The sequence below is a fragment of the Carassius gibelio genome, chromosome B8 (assembly GCF_023724105.1).
Source record: "Carassius gibelio isolate Cgi1373 ecotype wild population from Czech Republic chromosome B8, carGib1.2-hapl.c, whole genome shotgun sequence".
Taxonomy (NCBI): domain Eukaryota; kingdom Metazoa; phylum Chordata; class Actinopteri; order Cypriniformes; family Cyprinidae; genus Carassius; species Carassius gibelio.
In genome coordinates, this window is record NC_068403.1 from 748,921 (window position 1) to 768,911 (window position 19,991).

The window sequence follows — 19,991 nt, forward strand, 5'->3', positions numbered from 1 at the left end:
TCTGTGGGCATGCGCAGATCAGTCCTCTCTACGCTGGACGGCGATATTTGTTCACCACTATGGCCCCGCCCTTCAATATCTACTATTGGCCAGGCGTCCATGCTTATGTACCTGATTTGTACAGGTCATATCCCCTGACCAACCTTAACCAATCCAGGTGAATTGCCTAACCCCAACCAATCAAGCTGCTTCGGCGGGTCTTGGCGTGGCGGGATTTGTAATTTTGCAGACATGTCACATCGTGCCTGCAACTGACCAGGTGGAGCTGGACCTAAACATCGCTTCAACTGGGCTTTTGTTTATCTTCATCATAACAGCGATTCTTGTGCTTGGCACACTCATTTGGTGAGTAAATATTTTAACCTTTTGCAGACCGTTTTGTTTCTGTACGTTAAATCAGCGTCAGTGTGTGCTTGCTAGTACTGATGTGTGTGTAGTAATGTCGGTTAAAGCTAGCTAACTAACATGGACATAACGTGGCTATATTTTGATGAAACTTGGTCAATACTTCATTATTTTTTCAATTCAAAACTTCCTCTGTGTTGAAAATAGGTAACTTTAAAGACTAGTCACTTTCAAATTGAGGAAAAACTTTAGTGTAACGGTCGCGGGCGTGCTCGTCATGCGAACGTGCCCGCGCCCGCGCCCATTTGCCGTGCCAGTAACTTTTGTCGAGTACTGACTAGCATGATGACAAACTGATCCCGGCGGTTTGTGAGTTTACTGAGCTTTATAACTGTTGTTTATAAACTCAGGCAGAACATCAGAACAAGTCTGGATGTATCATTTTATTTTAAGATAGGCTGTAAAGTTAATAACAGTCTTGTCTTTATCAAAGAAAAGATTACCACTGTGTTTCGACATATGATTGGGGATATCACCACAGTCAACTACGTTAACTTAATGTTATTTTATTTAACACTCAGCACTTAATACTAGTCGATATTCGTAGCTGTGCCGTTTCCATGGTTACCATGTGTAGTACCTAGATCAGACTCGGTACAGAGGAGTAGAGTGTCTCCCTGTCTGAAAATATTTTTACACTCCGTTTATCATAGCCTGTTATGAATGTATTTGCTGGCATACTCAGTGTCTTACATTATTCTTTAAGGTCATCTTGTACATATGTACATTTTAATACTGGGAACTGTCATTGTGGGTTATAGGCTTATGTTATAGTTTTCACATGTACTTGTATTTGAGTTGTGGTGAGCTATGGTTGTGTTAAAATGTTGTATTTTTTTTTTATTGTCCCCTTCCAGGCTCAAGCAGATGGTGATCAATCCACACATAGGTACTCCCAGCAGTAAAAGGTATTTTAAAATAATAACTGTATTATTATTGCATGCTAAAGTAAAAGTTATGCTTGCATCAGAGCAGTTGGATTACAACAAAAGAAAATCAAATTAAATCATTATTGTGTGCTAAAATTAATTCATCATTATAGTATATTTCATCATACAGAATATTTTGTGCATATTTTGAATTTCAAATATTTGATGTAATTAGTATTTCTGGACTGTCTCTATAGATACTGTGGGTTCGACTTATAGCCCATTAAGATGATGACTTCAGCAGTGTTGCACAAGCACTGATCAGAAAATACCCCTGCCTCGCTGAGCCTGGACCACACAAATGATATGGCTGGATAAACAGCCTTAAATTTAAGATGGCCAATTATCGCACAAAGCTTCGAAAAGCTGGATGTGAGGATGTAGCAATCCTGGTTGAAAATGGTTGATAGATGGCCAGCACTCTTCACAGAGAGACAGGTAAGCTATTTTGATTCTCAACCAATGAAATAATGCAAATCAAAAATAAATTCAAGGTGTGTGGCTAGAAATCCAAACACTTGTTGGAATGTTAATACCTCTGCCACCTCTCCATCCCTACCCACCCCTCTCTCTACTTCAGGTGTTTGGTGAGTTTAATAGAATCGCCAGTAAGAATCTTGAGGGAGACTTTTTTGAGGCTCAGGACCAGTACGCGCCACGTTTCATCGAACTCTTCAAAACAAAGAAGGGAACTGTTGGCCAGAAACTCAGGGAGCTGATTCAGCACATAAGCTGTAAGGTAAGTAGGTTCATTTTGCTTTTGATCTGTATGATAGTTCATCAAATGAGCCGATTCAGACCAACCTATTTTATTTCCTGTCTGCTTGTGTCTTGCAAATTACTCTGTTAACTGGTCTATTCTCTCTCTGTGTATCATTAGACACCAGACGTGACAGTACTTCACTCTGTTGTCCTCAAAGGCATTCCCATTTTACTCTGTGATGAATCCAGTGAATTCTACAAGACCTGCTCTGTAAGTACTTGCACATAAGAAAAAGTTTGTCTGCATGAATATAAAACTATACCTGTGTTGACATAGAATATTTTTTTTCTATCCGCTCGATATACAATATACATTTTGTACAGTGACTGATGTATTTTGTATAGCAATACCTCTACAACTAATCTGAGAGATATGTAAACAGCCAGTAAATAAAAATAAAATTTTCCACATAAACGTTATACACATTAATTCATTTAAAATCTAAGGAGTTGGAGTCTAGGTTGAAAAGTTTTTGTTTGCTTTATTGTAACAATTCAGTGTGAAAACATTTAAAGCCATATTCTCTGATAACATTACAACACTAAAAATAAATGTTTTAGAATAGCATAAATAGCAATGCTGAAGAATGTGTTTCTTTGTAGGATACAACGAGAGACGAGGCCCTAGAATGCATCACTGTTGGGGTGCTGACAGTTGTCAGTGAAGATAGTCCTCATGAGGGTCAAAGCTCAGTGGACCTCCAGCCCATCTGCACTGCCATCATTCTTGAGGGGAGGTATTGTCATGGATCATATTAAAAACTTGCCTCAGGCAGTTTGTCTGTTGTTTGGGCTTACATATATATTGCATTTGGATTACCCAAAATGCATGGCAAATACACAACTTCATTCAGACTGTGATGCTTGGACTGGGAAAGAAAAAAACTCCCATTAAAACTGTTAACTCTGAAGAACAGTCTTCTGGGTTAGAACAGTAAAGAGCCGTCAGCTGTCAGATAGCACTTTGTAAGCTTTGCAGCCATTAATGTTCTCCTGTTATCAGAGAAAGTTTGATGCTTTCATGCAACTGTTCACGCTAATTTACGATCTCATTTTAAAAAAGAAAAGAAAAATTCCATTGAAGTCTGTACCATGTTATGCAGGTATGCTAATGGTGGAAATAGAGCTGTTTGCAAAGTGTTGTTAGTTGTTATTAGATGATAATGTCAGAAAATAACCTAGCAAGGTTGTCCTGTTTACATTTGTGTTTTTGGAAAACTTTTAATAGTTTTAATGTGGTACAAATACAAACCCCAAGGACTGATTTTTTTTTTCTTTGTGTTGGTTTAATCTTTGGACTGTTCAATTTGAGAAACAAAAGCATTTGTTGTACTTACAGCTTTGATCAGAAATGCACTGATTTTTCCATGCACTGAAGTCCTGTAGTTATCAGGTTTTTACCTGTTTAATATTGGGAGACTCTTATTAGCTCGCAGAAATGTGGTTTTATTTTTTATATTTTTCCTTTATTTTCTACAGTTAAATCAAACAACAACTTTGTTGTTTAACTGCTGTTTGTACTTGTATGTGCATTGAATAAATGTTGTAATGGAGCTGAATCAACCCATTGAGTGTTCTTTTAAAGTATATGTTTGTGGTGTGTTTGCCTTTATCAGATAGTAACAGCAAAAATAGATAAAGAGAGAAAAAATGCCACAGGTTGGACCCAAACCTGGGCAGCTGCAACAAGGACCCATTCAAGGAAATTGGTTTCTTTAATTTAAGTGAACATGAAAAAAGAGTGCGCAGAACTAAAAAATGTTAAGTTGTAGGTATTTAGTAATTCTAAGTGGGGTTAAATTTATATCAAGCAATCCACACAAAATGAAAAAATTAAGTTAACACAAATCATGTCTATTAAGTTACATGAACATAAAAAAAACGTATTAGTGGTACTACTTGATTTAGTACTGCACACTTAAAATAAACAAGCTTTTCTAACTCACATCTTAAGCTTACTTTGCTTAATTTTTTTGAGGCAATGAGTTTGCATACTTTTTTTAAGTAAGGTCAACTAATTACATTTTACAGTGTGTACATCAGGCCCACTGAACTGTAAAGACTTTGGCACTTTCAATAAACCCCATCCTCTACCTTTACTTCCACAGACTGGAGTGTGATAGTTATCAAAACCACTCATAATGAATATCAGTACTTGTAAAAAAAAAATGAATACAATAAATTAAAAACCAAAAATGTGCTGTTGTCCGTATAGCAAATTGTCCTTAGTAGATATCGAAAATAGCTTAAGTGCAGTCACTGTACCAAAAAAAAAGGTTCCTGAGCAAAATTGTGTCCACCTGACTCCAGCGAAAGCTTTAAGATGAACCCTCGGCCGCTTCAGGAGCAATCTTGATTGAAGAAACAACAGGTCACGGCACCATTGTGACTGGTTGTGTGTGTGTGTGGATCAAATCACACGGAGAACAGGTGGATGGTTACTCAAGTCTTGCTTTACTGGGCCTGGGACAGACAAAACTGGGACAAACACGACCAAAAGCTGGTTAGTGTAGGCTATCAAAGCATCAACGTTGCTCAGAAATCAGCAGTGAGAGATGTGAGACTCTGCTGGATTTACATTTTTACAGAGTGATCGTGAACATATAGTGGAATAAAATTCAAAATAAAACACATTAAAAGAAATAAAATGTCTCTGTTCTCATTACTTCACATAAATACAGAGAAACTATAACCTTAAGTAACCATCATTTTGCATATTTTTGTATAAATGAAATGCAGAGAAGGAACAACTAAAATGGCGCTGTTACTCTGTTAAGCACATGTGAGCATATGGCACGTGTTAATGCCAACACTTAATTCGGCTTATATTTTTACACAGAACATGACAAATGTGAATATAAAACATACCTGGGACAAACACGACCAAAAGCTGGTTAGTGTAGGCTATCAAAGCATCAACGTTGCTCAGAAATCTTAAATGAAATCAACAGATACGGAGTTCACAGGCAGGTTAACATACACACGCATCACATTTAATCATCGCAATTAACACATTTTGACTCTACTGACAGACAGGCAAATGAGGTAAACTTGTGTGTAATATTAAAGTCCAATCTTGCACTTGAAAATAATATAAACTCCGTTTATGACGCAGCGCTTATTGATGCGACTTACCAGCAGTGAGAGATGTGAGACTCTGCTGGTAATTACGTAACTCCGCCCACAATATCACGCACACAAATGCGAGTGACTCAACAGCCAGCCAATGTCGAGTTTCCCCCAATTAATGCATGAATTTAACAGAATTATTTAAACTCCGTTACATATATTTTCTAAATACTGTTAAATTTAAAGGATTTGTTGTGGAGGGAGGGGAACTTAAATAGCCTGACTATGTTTACATTGTTTATTATTATTATTATTATTTATCATATATTTATTTGACCCTCTAACCTTAGCATTCACTATTCTAAATCTACTCTTAAAAAAAATAAAAATACTACATCGGGACTCCGAAGGGCGTTTCGCAAATCATTTGAGATCAGGACTTCGGAGTGAGTTTGCAAAACATTTAATAGATCGGGACTCCGAAGCGCCTTTCACGAATCATTTGAGATCACTTCGAGTGAGTTTGCAAAAGATTTGATTCAGATCGGGACTCCGAAGCGCGTTTCCCGAATCACTCCCACCCAGCAATGCCTTGTTGAAAAGACATCGAAAAGACATCATTGGCAGACATCGTTAAAATGTCCATCTTGATTCTAAAGCCTTACATTTAATTTCAAGAATAAATTAATTATTAGGCTATTTAAAAATGTAATTATAGGCCTATTATTAGCCTATTAATAATTACTCTCAAAATAGGACAACTGACAAAAAAGTAACAACAAAACAAATTTAATAATACGTCAGATATAGGCCATAACAACAACAACGAAAAAAAAATACTTAAGATATGTATTTATTTTTATCACCTTTGTCTGTACTTTATTATAATAAAAAACAGTAATTTTAAACACAAACACACACTGCTCAGTTTTTCTGTAGTAAAATCTGTACCATTAAGCGTTATCACCTTACTGCCCTAATGTAAGGAATTATTATTATTATTATATAAAACATTTTCTTTTATGTGGATATTGGAAGCGAGTGAAGTATGTAAATAATATTAACAGAAAAAATTGATTTTGTGTCGAATGAGAGACCCAACTTTAGTTTCAGTTTTATTCTAGCCTAAAATGATCATTCGTTTTGGCTTGTGAATTTATATATTTTAATTATATTTTCTAAATACTGTTAAATTTAAAGGATTTGTTGTGGAGCAACCCGTTCTCATCAGTCTGCGTATAAATAACACGACTTTACACTTTCTTTTTGCGTATAATGCATACGCCAAATGCCATTTCTGCGTGCATATGATACGCCAATCCTTCCCATTAATTTCGGTGGAGAGCAGATGCGTCCAAATAACACGCATCATCTTCAGCGGCAGTGACGTCACTAGCGAGGCTCGTTCAGTTCACCTGATGCGCGTACACCTTCAAACAGGTAAGCAAGGGTAAATATATTTTTTTATTCTTCTTTTTGTAATGATATCACGTGGTTAAGCGTATTGTTTTAATTATTTCAGTATTTCTGCATCACGTTAGACAGGGCCGTGTTTTTAAAGGGCATTTTTTGCTCCAATTATGGGTCAGTGGGCTGCTCAGCTAGCCTACCATTGTCATTAGCCTAAGCTAACCTGTACTGTTTATAGACCTGTTGCAGTTTTAAATAAATTTATAATGTGACATATGGGTCTTCAGCTTTTAGGCATGACTAATACAAGCACAACAAAGCACCCAACCCAATATCGCGTGATAATCGTGATCGTGTAAAAAGTCCACACATTTAGCATATTTTTACAATACTAGCCTAACTTTTGCTTGACCACGTCATGTGTAGCCAATACACACACAGTAACTACAGCATATTTACCATGCTTCTCCTACTGTAACCGTAGTTTTACTCTGGACTTTGTAACGCACATAACCACGACATTTACTATGGGTTTACCATAGTAACCATAGTTTTACTCTGGTATTTGTATTTACTAACACACAATAACCACAACACTTACCAGGATTTTACCACAGTAACTGTTTTTACTCTACACTATTTGTAAAGCACAGTAACCACTAAGTTTGCCATGCCTTTAATATCTTTTTGTGATGTAATTGTAATTCAGTGTTTTTTCTGTCTTGCAGTTACGTCGGATTACATACTCCACAACAACCTGTAATCCAGCAGATCTTTAAAGAAGCCATCTCTTGTAAAATCTCTCTCTCTCTCTCTCTCTCTCTCTCTCTCTCTCTCTCTCTCTCTCTCTCTCTCTCTCTCTCTCTCTCTCTCTCTCGTTCTCTCGCTCTGCTAGAATTAACAGGGAACTTCAACTCCACGCTCCCAATGCTGATATTGAAGAAGCTGTCAAGGGGGCTGAACAAGTCCTTCAAAGGATCAACCCTTCACAGGTAATGTTGAAGACTCTTAGTTATAACTGATTTGCTTTAATGAACGCATCCTTATATTATGTGTTAATCAAATATTTTGGTCACAGATCATTTTAACACACTGTCTCAACATGTTTATATTTCAGGAAGGCCTGTCATGAGATTTGAATTTGACCATCTTGTGCATTTATGAAGAAGACCAAAAGCTGCAAAGGCAACACTTCCAATGGTACGTCAGATACATTTTTCTCAGCATTTGATGTTTCTTAAATTTTGGTTCACTTAGCCCATCAGGAAGAACACTCAACAAAGAGCATGTTGTAGTAGTAATAATTCATCCAATAATCATATTATATTGCACAAGCGTACTTGTACAAAATTCTACAACTTTTACTCCTACTGCTGTTATTGGCCATTACCACAGCTCCCATCAGATTGTGCCCATTGTAAGAGTGTTTATATCATGAAGTTTAAATGAAGTCCATTGTATTCTTTATTAATCTTTACAAATTGGTGTCGCCTCTTCCTGTTTCAACAGTACATGATATCTGTCCACACCTCATAGTCTGCCTTTCTTTCTATGGTGATGTTACTGGTGATGTTACTGAACACATCTGTCAAGAGAATGGAAATCCTAGTTTAACTTTTCAAGTGCTACAAATCAGATCAATGAATTTGGGCAATCAGATCACTTAAAGTTGTTCACACAAAGACCAATAACTATAATGAGAAGTATTTTAGCATCCACACCAACAGACAATACTGTTCTCTTAAATCTCTTAAATGTTCCCCTCATTCTGTTAAATTTATACACAAAATTCTGCCTTTCTCTGCCTTTTTCACTTCATCTTCATGCTGTACTCCCTCACTCACACATTAGTTTATGCTCTGTTGTAAGGCAGAAACTGAGAGTTTGCATGATGGCATTTTCTCAGACGCTGAATCTGATGTGTACAGATGAACTCAGGAGCCTACTAGAGTTGCCAAGGAACTTGTGCTTGAAGTATATAATGATATCTGCTTTATTTATATTTTTAAACAACAATAATGATTAAATATGGGGTCAATAAATATTTTCTTGTTTTACAGCTGAAGACCAGAAACGCAAAGAAAATCAGTCAAACCAGTCCTAAAGAAATGAGGAATGAACATGGACTTCTTGTGCCCCAAAAGAAAAGACAGAAAGGTGAAAAGTTTCACATTTCAATTTGTATGTCTGAATTCAATGCAGTTATGTGTGGTACAACATTGATGTTGATCTCTCAAAAGACTTTTCAAGTCCGCAGTTATAGTTTTTCACATATACATCTTTTTTATAGCTCCTAAAATGAGCAAATAAGCTGTGCATCATCTCTGTGATTTGGGAAGGAAATGACTGAATATGGTGAGTACTGACACCTGCAACTGTGTTCACCAACACTATTACTCTAGAATGGTTATTGCTGTTATTGCTGACTTATTGTTTTGTCTGTTTGTTTGAATTAAGATGAAGCCAATTGATGAAGATATCAATTGAATGGCCACCGAGTGCATCACTGCTACCTGAACCCATCAGTTATCTTCTGTGAAGACTGCATTCACAAACCGCTCTACTGCGACAGCTCAGATGTTACGGCCTGTAAAAGTAAACATCACAGCTAAACAACGAGAGCTAGTTGTGGTGGGATTCTTTTGGCCAATATCCCCAACAAGAATCAATGTTAAGTCCAGTGCAACAATTGACTTAATATAGTATAAAAATACTATATATTGTTTATTGATTTACCATAACCTAAATACATGTTTTGGCCCTCCAGGACATCTAGACCAGGTGGAGTGTGAGGAGGACCGTCAGAGACTCCAGCCAGCCGAGCCATGGATTGCTCTCACTGTTACCATCAGGCAGACGTTATCACAGAACCTACACCAGCAGACAGTGAGACAAGTTCCTTTCACAGGCAATCAGACTGAACTGAACTCATACCAGTAAAACCATACACACCCCACCAACCTCATATGCCCTGCACTCTTATCAGTTACGCTGACTGGACTCAATATTATTATGCACCCTGACATTCTGTTTGCACTAATTCATACCGTGCTTTACTGCAGAGATGTATGTGTACTGTGATTATTATTGTTTTCAATTCATGCTCTTTGTATAGCATAATTTTTAACATATATTGTTCTCTACCTGAATTGAGTCCCTTATATATGTGTGTTGCATATATATATATTCAGAATTTGTATTTCATATATATTCATGAATTAATTCATTTGTCATCCATACTGTCACGCTGCAGTCTGCACCCAAGACTTTCATCACCTGTATACTTGTGTTCATTGTATTGTGACAATAAAGATATTTGATTTAAATTAGTTACATGTCTTTTGTTCATCAGTTGTGCTGTAGGGTGCTGCATAACAACTGCAAAAAAAAATGTATGACATGGAAGATTATGATATGTCCAGGACATGGACAAGCAAGAAGAGGAAGAAAAGCAGGAGAGCTCTAAAAACTTGATGTGATTCTTTGGGGCTCAAGACATTTCACCATGCATGCATTTGCATAGTTTCATCTGATTAGAAAAACATGGTTTTAACATAACCCATTTTTAATATTGTTAAAAATTGTATATCATTTGTCTTAATACACTACTTTAGTTGTCTTTATGTTGTATCCTCCAGTAAAGTACTGCACATGGTGTTGGATAATAAAGTAGGGTGAATATTCTATATTAAGAATGGTGTTTGGTAAATACACCATTTAATTTTGTAAACAATAGATAAATGTGTTTTAATTAAGAAATGAACATTTGGTTACGTTAATGACATTCAGTTAGATGAAGGGCAGGCTGAAAGCTGCATTAGAAGATACTGCATGGACTATAATGCTGCAGGAATTTCATGTACAACTGAAGGTGATGGACAAGGGAAAGATCAACATGAATCCAGTACTGTATAATAAGCAAGATGAGCATGCACATTACTGATGTTTAGTACCCGAGGAGGACAAATATGAGGAGTATTTTACACAGAGACACAAATTAGCTCTTAATATTATGATTCTTTGCATTGCATGAATTGTATGGCTTTGCACTATAAACTACACACTCTCTGTACCTTGTCTTACTGAATGACACATTGACACTGTGAAAGTACAATGAAGTGTCACAGTATGTATTGGTTGTTTAAATTGGTGTCTTTGTTTACTTTCAATACTGTATCCTTGCACCTGATATAATTCAATATTTGGAGCCTATTCCAAATAGGCACTGATGTATATTTTTATGGTTCTATTCTTATTCTAAGATAAACATGACTTACAACTTACATATTGGCAATTTGTTGAAAAGAAAAACTTAAAAATTATGACCCAGCACAGTCTGTTGTCCATGATGAGAAAAGGTATGTGTATGTTTTACTGCCCTTCCATCTTCAAGGGCCCAGTAGAGTCCCCTAGAAGAGCAAAAAAATGTAAATTTCAAATGGCTGTAAATCAAAGTCTGATTATAGTGTCAAAGAAAAAATTGGCAGGACAACTACTTATGCTATGCTAATTAAATAATGTTGGACAGAGTTTTCAAACATATATGGAAAGGTGGTATAAAGGTGTTTAAAAAAGTGCACTTAGTAAAATATCGAATTTCAGCCTGCCTCTTAAATATGTCATTAATGTTTACACAATGAACATGTTTAGATTACCCTTTGTTAAAAAAGATTGCATTTTCCCATTTTTTTAATTATTAAACATTTTAAACTACATTACCCATAAGCCTCTGCCATTCTATCGTTTGAACGCGAGTAATATTAGCGCTGGTATTTGGAGTTTATTGGAGTTGTGCTTAGGGTTAGGGTTACGATTTCGGTAAAGAGGTAATTTCTCACGACATAGCAACACTGCATTGTTAACTGAAGGTGTTACTGACGTAATAATTACAGTCAAACGTACTTTGCAACATTAAGCGGTTTATAATTTGGGTTAAAAGATAGTCCAATCACAGCGAGTTCTGCGAGAGCCAAGGGAACGTCAAAGCCAATGGCAACCCAGTTGAGCAGAGGCGTCACACTAACTTGTACATATATGGTCATTTATGCCGGGAGCTTCCGGGTTCCTGTAGTGAATGGACAGAAGCTGCAGTTACCCTGATGCAGCAAGAAATGCGTTGATTAAAGGTGTTTTTTTGTTTTGTGTTTTAACGAAGGTATAATGATTCCCATTGTATTGAATAGGCTACATTGTTTACACTAATATTAGTGTACAGTACTTAAACTCAAAAGTTTGCATATACTGTGTGAAAAATAAATGTCAAAATGTTTCATTTGCTTAAAAAAAAACACCTCTGAAGATTATTTAAACACAATATTTTTCTACTACTCAATTTTCCTTCTGTAATATTTACAATATATTTATAGTGTATTAAAGGTAAACAATTTATCACATCTACGTTTCATGGATATGGACCCTAAAAACTTGCCATTCTTAGATCCACCAGTTGAACTATAGGAATAGAAAACAAACAAACAAACATCATGACATCAATCACTCATTGTCTAGTCATTTTACAGTGTTTATTGATATGTCAAACTTTTCGCAGATAAACATAGTGCCCAGAACAGTCTCTCTCCAGTTTATTCCACTATGAAAAAAAAAGAAAAGTTGATAAAAAAAAAAATGCATAGAGGTAACTAAGTGAAAACAAACAAAATTGCAACAGAAACTCCCTTCAAAAAACATAAGTTTAATATTCAAAAATAAAAAGGGAATTTGTTTACAGAAATCCTGACAAAAGATGCCAAAGAATAATCAAGGCTACAGTTGAAAATATATTGTTTTCTTCCCTTTATCAACCAAATAGGCAAAAATGATTAAGAACAATGCTCCAATATTTTACAATTATCACCTTTAAAAACATATATCCTGTAATCATTGTTTGCTTCTATTGTGAATAAATGCAAAACAAATAAATGGTTAATAATAATAATTATTATTATTATGTGTGTATATATATATACAGGAGTGCTTATAGTAGAGATTGGAGTGATGAATGTAGAGCAAAAATGAATACAAGCAGAAATGCTAAGACTGGAGGTTGGCAGTAAAGGACTGAGAGCAGATGTGTCACACAAGAGAGGAAGATCTGGAAGCTTTTGAATGGGCTGATATTGTGAAGAGCTGATGAAGAATGATTAAGTAATCTGTGAGAAATCCTGCAAGAAGAAACAAAGATAATTTATCACATTATGAACAACAAAAACACTGACAACAACAAATGGCAGAATACAACATACTGTAACTGCAGTGTGCATAGCAGTAATTGTACAGTATTGTCTGTTGGTGTGGATGCTAAAATACTTCTCATTATAGTTATTGGTCTTTGTGTGAACAGCTTTAAGTGATCTGATTGCCCAAATTCATTGATCTGATTTGTAGCACTTGAAAAGTTAAACTAGGATTTCCATTCTCTTGCTTCTAAGACAGATGTGTTCAGTAACATCACCATAGAAAGAAAGGCAGACTATGAGGTGTGGACAGATATCATGTACTGTTGAAACAGGAAGAGGCGACACCAATTTGTAAAGATTAATAAAGAATACAATGGACTTCATTTAAACTTCATGACATAAACACTCTTACAATGGGCACAATCTGATGGGAGCTGTGGTAATGGCCAATAACAGCAGTAGGAGTAAAAGTTGTAGAATTTTGTACAAGTACGCTTGTGCAATATAATATGATTATTGGATGAATTATTACTACTACAACATGCTCTTTGTTGAGTGTTCTTCCTGATGGGCTAAGTGAACCAAAATTTAAGAAACATCAAATGCTGAGAAAAATGTATCTGACGTACCATTGGAAGTGTTGCCTTTGCAGCTTTTGGTCTTCTTCATAAATGCACAAGATGGTCAAATTCAAATCTCATGACAGGCCTTCCTGAAATATAAACATGTTGAGACAGTGTGTTAAAATGATCTGTGACCAAAATATTTGATTAACACATAATATAAGGATGCGTTCATTAAAGCAAATCAGTTATAACTAAGAGTCTTCAACATTACCTGTGAAGGGTTGATCCTTTGAAGGACTTGTTCAGCCCCCTTGACAGCTTCTTCAATATCAGCATTGGGAGCGTGGAGTTGAAGTTCCCTGTTAATTCTAGCAGAGCGAGAGCGAGAGAGAGAGAGAGAGAGAGAGAGAGAGAGAGAGAGAGAGAGAGAGAGAGAGATTTTACAAGAGATGGCTTCTTTAAAGATCTGCTGGATTACAGGTTGTTGTGGAGTATGTAATCCGATGTAACTGCAAGACAGAAAAAACACTGAATTACAATTACATCACAAAAAGATATTAAAGGCATGGCAAACTTAGTGGTTACTGTGCTTTACAAATAGTGTAGAGTAAAAACAGTTACTGTGGTAAAATCCTGGTAAGTGTTGTGGTTATTGTGTGTTAGTAAATACAAATACCAGAGTAAAACTATGGTTACTATGGTAAACCCATAGTAAATGTCGTGGTTATTGTGTGTTAGTAACTACAAATACCAGAGTAAAACTATGGTTACTATGGTAAACCCATAGTAAATGTCGTGGTTATGTGCGTTACAAAGTCCAGAGTAAAACTACGGTTACAGTAGGAGAAGCATGGTAAATATGCTGTAGTTACTGTGTGTGTATTGGCTACACATGACGTGGTCAAGCAAAAGTTAGGCTAGTATTGTAAAAATATGCTAAATGTGTGGACTTTTTACACGATCACGATTATCACGCGATATTGGGTTGGGTGCTTTGTTGTGCTTGTATTAGTCATGTCTAAAAGCTGAAGACCCATATGTCACATTATAAATTTATTTAAAACTGCAACAGGTCTATAAACAGTACAGGTTAGCTTAGGCTAATGACAATGGTAGGCTAGCTGAGCAGCCCACTGACCCATAATTGGAGCAAAAAATGCCCTTTAAAAACACGGCCCTGTCTAACGTGATGCAGAAATACTGAAATAATTAAAACAATACGCTTAACCACGTGATATCATTACAAAAAGAAGAATAAAAAAATATATTTACCCTTGCTTACCTGTTTGAAGGTGTACGCGCATCAGGTGAACTGAACGAGCCTCGCTAGTGACGTCACTGCCGCTGAAGATGATGCGTGTTATTTGGACGCATCTGCTCTCCACCGAAATTAATGGGAAGGATTGGCGTATCATATGCACGCAAAAATGGCATTTGGCGTATGCATTATACGCAAATAGAAAGTGTAAAGTCGTGTTATTTATACGCAGACTGATGAGAACGGGTTGTGTGGAGGTAGGGGAACTTAAATAGCCTAACTATGTTTACATTGTTTATTATTATTATTATTTTTATTTATCATATATTTATTTGACCCTCTAACCTTAGCATTCACTATTCTAAATCTACTCTTTAAAAAAAAAAAAAAAAAAAACTAGATCGGGACTCCGAAGGGCGTTTCGCAAATCATTTGACATCAGGACTTCTGAGTGAGTTTGCAAAATATTTGATTCAGATCGGGACTCCGAATCGCGTTTCGCCAATTATTTGAGATCAAGACTTCAGAGTGAGTTTGCAAAACATTTGATAGATCGGGACTCCGAAGCGCATTTCGCGAATAATTTGGGATCAGGAATTTGGAGTGAGTTTGCAAAACATTTGATTCAGATCGGGACTCCGAAGCACGTTTGGCGAATCACTCCCACCCAGCAATACCTTGTTGAAAAGACATCAAAATGACGTCATTGTCAGACGTAGTTAAAATGACCATCTTAATTCTAAAGTCTTACATTTAATTTCAAGAATAAATTAATTATTAGGCTAAGTAAAATTTTAATTAAAGGCCTTTAATTAGCCTATTAATAATTAATCTCAAAATAAGACAACTGACAAAAAAAGTAACAACAAAACACATTTAATAATACATCAGATATAGGCCATAACAACAACAATGAAAAAAAAATCTATTTAATATATATCTATTTATTTTTATCACCTTTGTCTGTTCATTATCATAATAAAAAACAGTAACTTTAAACACAAACACACACTGCTCAGTTTTTATGTAGTAAAATCTGTACCGTTAAGCGTTATCACCTTACTGCCCTGATGTAAAACATTTTCTTTTATGTGGACATTGGAAGCGAGTGAAGTATGTAAATAATATTTACAGAAAACTTTGATTTTGTGTCGAATGAGAGACCCAACTTTAGTTTCAGTTTCTTCTATCCTAAAATGAAAATTCGTTTTGGCTTGTGAATTTATATCTTTTAATTATATTTTCTAAATACTGTTAAATTTAAAGGATTTGTTGTGGAGGGAGGGGAACTTAAATAGCCTGACTATGTTTACATTGTTTATTATTATTATTATTATTTATCATATATTTATTTGACCCTCTAACCTTAGCATTCACTATTCTAAATCTACTCTTAAAAAAAATAAAAATACTACATCGGGACACCGAAGGGCGTTTCGCAAATCATTTGAGATCAGGACTTCTGAGTGAGTTTGCAAAATATTTGATTCAGATCGGGACTCCGAATCGCGTTTCGCGAATTATTTGAGATCAGGACTTCGGAGTGAGTTTGCAAAACATTTAATAGATCGGGACTCCGAAGCGCCTTTCACGAATCATTTGAGATCACTTCGGAGTGAGTTTGCAAAAGATTTGATTCAGATCGGGACTCCGAAGCACGTTTCCCGAATCACTCCCACCCAGCAATGCCTTGTTGAAAAGACATCAAAAAGATGTCATTGGCAGACATCGTTATAATGTCCATCTTAATTCTAAAGCCTTACATTTAATTTCAAGAATAAATTAATTATTAGGCTATTTAAAAATGTAATTATAGGCCTATTATTAGCCTATTAATAATTACTCTCAAAATAGGACAACTGACAAAAAAGTAACAACAAAACACATTTAATAATACGTCAGATATAGGCCATAACAACAACAACAATGAAAAAAAAATCTATTTAATATATATCTATTTATTTTTATCACCTTTGTCTGTTCATTATCATAATAAAAAACAGTAACTTTAAACACAAACACACACTGCTCAGTTTTTATGTAGTAAAATCTGTACCGTTAAGCGTTATCACCTTACTGCCCTGATGTAAAACATTTTCTTTTATGTGGATATTGGAAGCAAGTGAAGTATGTAAATAATATTTACAGAAAACTTTGATTTTGTGTCGAATGAGAGACCCAACTTTAGTTTCAGTTTCTTCTAGCCTAAAATGATAATTCGTTTTGGCTTGTGAATTTATATCTTTTAATTATATTTTCTAAATACTGTTAAATTTAAAGGATTTGTTGTGGAGGGAGGGGAACTTAAATAGCCTGACTATGTTTACATTGTTTATTATTATTATTATTATTTATCATATATTTATTTGACCCTCTAACCTTAGCATTCACTATTCTAAATCTACTCTTAAAAAAAATAAAAATACTACATCGGGACTCCGAAGGGCGTTTCGCAAATCATTTGAGATCAGGACTTCTGAGTGAGTTTGCAAAATATTTGATTCAGATCGGGACTCCGAATCGCGTTTCGCGAATTATTTGAGATCAGGACTTCGGAGTGAGTTTGCAAAACATTTAATAGATCGGGACTCCGAAGCGCCTTTCACGAATCATTTGAGATCACTTCGGAGTGAGTTTGCAAACGATTTGATTCAGATCGGGACTCCAAAGCGCGTTTCCCGAATCACTCCCACCCAGCAATGCCTTGTTGAAAAGACATCAAAAAGATGTCATTGGCAGACATCGTTAAAATGTCCATCTTAATTCTAAAGCCTTACATTTAATTTCAAGAATAAATTAATTATTAGGCTATTTAAAAATGTAATTATAGGCCTATTATTAGCCTATTAATAATTACTCTCAAAATAGGACAACTGACAAAAAAGTAACAACAAAACACATTTAATAATACGTCAGATATAGGCCATAACAACAACAACGAAAAAAAAATATTTAAGATATATATTTATTTTTATCACCTTTGTCTGTACTTTATTATAATAAAAAACAGTAATTTTAAACACAAACACACACTGCTCAGTTTTTATGTAGTAAAATCTGTACCGTTAAGCGTTATCACCTTACTGCCCTTATGTAAAACATTTTCTTTTATGTGGATATTGGAAGCGAGTGAAGTATGTAAATAATATTTACAGAAAACTTTGATTTTGTGTGGAATGAGAGACCCAACTTTAGTTTCAGTTTCTTCTAGCCTAAAATGATAATTCGTTTTGGCTTGTGAATTTATATCTTTTAATTATATTTTCTAAATACTGTTAAATTTAAAGGATTTGTTGTGGAGGGAGGGGAACTTAAATAGCCTGACTATGTTTACATTGTTTATTATTATTATTATTATTTATCATATATTTATTTGACCCTCTAACCTTAGCATTCACTATTCTAAATCTACTCTTAAAAAAAATAAAAATACTACATCGGGACTCCGAAGGGCGTTTCGCAAATCATTTGAGATCAGGACTTCTGAGTGAGTTTGCAAAATATTTGATTCAGATCGGGACTCCGAATCGCGTTTCGCGAATTATTTGAGATCAGGACTTCGGAGTGAGTTTGCAAAACATTTAATAGATCGGGACTCCGAAGCGCCTTTCACGAATCATTTGAGATCACTTCGGAGTGAGTTTGCAAAATATTTGATTCAGATCGGGACTCCGAATCGCGTTTCGCGAATTATTTGAGATCAGGACTTCGGAGTGAGTTTGCAAAACATTTAATAGATCGGGACTCCGAAGCGCCTTTCACGAATCATTTGAGATCACTTCGGAGTGAGTTTGCAAACGATTTGATTCAGATCGGGACTCCGAAGCGCGTTTCCCGAATCACTCCCACCCAGCAATGCCTTGTTGAAAAGACATCAAAAAGATGTCATTGGCAGACATCGTTAAAATGTCCATCTTAATTCTAAAGCCTTACATTTAATTTCAAGAATAAATTAATTATTAGGCTATTTAAAAATGTAATTATAGGCCTATTATTAGCCTATTAATAATTACTCTCAAAATAGGACAACTGACAAAAAAGTAACAACAAAACACATTTAATAATACGTCAGATATAGGCCATAACAACAACAACGAAAAAAAAATATTTAAGATATATATTTATTTTTATCACCTTTGTCTGTACTTTATTATAATAAAAAACAGTAATTTTAAACACAAACACACACTGCTCAGTTTTTATGTAGTAAAATCTGTACCATTAAGCGTTATCACCTTACCGCCCTAATGTAAGGAATTATTATTATTATTATGTAAAACATTTTCTTTTATGTGGATACTGGAAGCGAGTGAAGTAGGTAAATAATATTAACAGAAAAAATTGATTTTGTGTCGAATGAGAGACCCAACTTTAGTTTCAGTTTCATTCTAGCCTAAAATGATCATTCGTTTTGGCTTGTGAATTTATATATTTTAATTATATTTTCTAAATACTGTTAAATTTAAAGGATTTGTTGTGGAGGTAGGGGAACTTAAATAGCCTAACTATGTTTACATTGTTTATTATTATTATTATTTTTATTTATCATATATTTATTTGACCCTCTAACCTTAGCATTCACTATTCTAAATCTACTCTTTAAAAAAAAAAAAAAAAAAACTAGATCAGGACTCCGAAGGGCGTTTCGCAAATCATTTGACATCAGGACTTCTGAGTGAGTTTGCAAAATATTTGATTCAGATCGGGACTCCGAATCGCGTTTCGCCAATTATTTGAGATCAAGACTTCAGAGTGAGTTTGCAAAACATTTGATAGATCGGGACTCCGAAGCGCATTTCGCGAATAATTTGAGATCACTTCGGAGTGAGTTTGCAAAAGATTTGATTCAGATCGGGACTCCGAAGCGACTTTCGCGAATTATTTGGGATCAGGAATTTGGAGTGAGTTTGCAAAACATTTGATTCAGATCGGGACTCCGAAGCACGTTTGGCGAATCACTCCCACCCAGCAATACCTTGTTGAAAAGACATCAAAATGACGTCATTGTCAGACGTAGTTAAAATGACCATCTTAATTCTAAAGCCTTACATTTAATTTCAAGAATAAATTAATTATTAGGCTAAGTAAAATTTTAATTAAAGGCCTTTAATTAGCCTATTAATAATTAATCTCAAAATAAGACAACTGACAAAAAAAGTAACAACAAAACACATTTAATAATACATCAGATATAGGCCATAACAACAACAATGAAAAAAAAATCTATTTAATATATATCTATTTATTTTTATCACCTTTGTCTGTTCATTATCATAATAAAAAACAGTAACTTTAAACACAAACACACACTGCTCAGTTTTTATGTAGTAAAATCTGTACCGTTAAGCGTTATCACCTTACTGCCCTGATGTAAAACATATTCTTTAATGTGGATATTGGAAGCGAGTGAAGTATG

At 35.1% G+C, this 19,991-nt stretch overlaps 3 long non-coding RNA genes across 8 annotated transcripts; 2 read left to right on the forward strand and 1 right to left on the reverse strand.

Moving 5' to 3' along the window:
• The first annotated feature begins 200 nt into the window (after window positions 1-200).
• LOC127963400 (uncharacterized) lies at window positions 201-1,741 on the forward strand. Its single transcript, XR_008154807.1, has 3 exons — window positions 201-345; window positions 1,263-1,313; window positions 1,532-1,741. It is a non-coding gene; the product is annotated as an uncharacterized LOC127963400 (long non-coding RNA).
• A 4,725-nt stretch (window positions 1,742-6,466) lies between these two features.
• LOC127963392 (uncharacterized) lies at window positions 6,467-9,901 on the forward strand. Of its 5 annotated transcripts, none has more exons than XR_008154798.1 (8): window positions 6,467-6,605; window positions 7,304-7,567; window positions 7,693-7,775; window positions 8,445-8,549; window positions 8,636-8,732; window positions 8,866-8,930; window positions 9,033-9,245; window positions 9,343-9,901. It is a non-coding gene; the product is annotated as an uncharacterized LOC127963392 (long non-coding RNA). The 5 variants fall into 5 exon arrangements; XR_008154797.1 differs by having other exon boundaries at window positions 6,493-6,615; XR_008154799.1 differs by having other exon boundaries at window positions 6,587-6,605; window positions 7,471-7,567.
• A 2,182-nt stretch (window positions 9,902-12,083) lies between these two features.
• Window positions 12,084-14,751, reverse strand: LOC127963396 (uncharacterized). Of its 2 annotated transcripts, XR_008154804.1 has the most exons (4): window positions 14,600-14,751; window positions 13,589-13,685; window positions 13,381-13,463; window positions 12,084-12,736 (listed from the first exon to the last, which is right to left on the reverse strand). It is a non-coding gene; the product is annotated as an uncharacterized LOC127963396 (long non-coding RNA). The 2 variants fall into 2 exon arrangements; XR_008154803.1 differs by lacking the exon at window positions 14,600-14,751 and having other exon boundaries at window positions 13,589-14,378.
• Window positions 14,752-19,991: the final 5,240 nt, after the last annotated feature.